Source organism: Mesoplodon densirostris, chromosome 3 (genome assembly GCF_025265405.1).
Source record: "Mesoplodon densirostris isolate mMesDen1 chromosome 3, mMesDen1 primary haplotype, whole genome shotgun sequence".
Lineage (NCBI taxonomy): Eukaryota > Metazoa > Chordata > Mammalia > Artiodactyla > Ziphiidae > Mesoplodon > Mesoplodon densirostris.
The window spans coordinates 138,653,854-138,654,875 of NC_082663.1; the positions used below are offsets into that span (position 1 = coordinate 138,653,854).

A 1,022-nucleotide genomic window follows, 5' to 3' on the forward strand; every position below is an offset into this window, starting at 1 on the left:
GTCCTGGAAATCAGGGGTCAGATGTACTTGTTGTGTCCCTAGAAATTCCTCAAATGCGGCTGTTAACTTTTCCAGGCTTTTTCGACTCAGTTAAGGAGTCTGATGCTGGATAATTTCTGAGGATTTATCAGGGTGTTAGCTCTGTGCTACTAGAGTAAGTAAATTTTAAAACAAACGAACAGACAGACCGCGCTGGGTTTCTGTCGCCATCGTTGCAGCCCCTTGGGTCTCAACAAGACCGGTGATGCTCCAGAATGGGAGACAAGCCAGTTTGGGAGCAGATTGTATCCAGCTTCATTCAACATTACTACCAGTTATTTGATAACGACAGAACCCAACTAGGCGCAATTTATATTGACGCGCCATGCCTTACCTGGAAACGACAGCAGTTTCAGGGGAAAGCTGCCATTGTGGAGAAATTGTCTAGCTTCCATTCTGCAAAATCCAGCACAGCATCACGGCTCAGCACCATCAGCCCATGCCAGAGAGCTGCATCATCAGCACGGTTGTAGCCCAGCTCAACGCAAGTGAAGACACTACCACGGGCTTCCACCAGATGCTCCTATTAAAGAACATCAACTGATGCTTGGGTTTGCACCAATGACAGGTTCAGGCTTGCCCTGCACAACTTGGGCTAACGCTCTCCCAGCCAGGCACTCATGCTCTTTCCTCCTCCCCCCTCTTCCCAATACTATTCACACTCCTCCAGATGCTCCGAATATCATACACAAATGAGCAGGGCCGCGGTGGGAGTGAGCGCAATATGCTGCTGCTACTGAGGTATTGTGCGTGATGTTTGGACGCTAGACTAGTTGCATCTGACAGGAGAAGTTTGTGTTGTACCAGCGCATGCCTTGGAAAGACAAGTTAATGCAAAAGGTTGTCTTTTTTTTTTTTTAATCTACTGACAAGTTGTTTTAGTGACCCAGAGAAGGGAAGGAGAAAGCTGCTGCCGCACTGCCCAGATGTACTGATTTGTTCAGATGTTTCAATGCCTCATGATACAATAAAACCACGGAAAT

At 47.4% G+C, this 1,022-nt stretch overlaps 1 pseudogene; it reads left to right on the top strand.

The window, feature by feature from the left end:
* The first annotated feature begins 254 nt into the window (after positions 1-254).
* Positions 255-638, top strand: LOC132486504 (nuclear transport factor 2-like; annotated as a pseudogene).
* Positions 639-1,022: the final 384 nt, after the last annotated feature.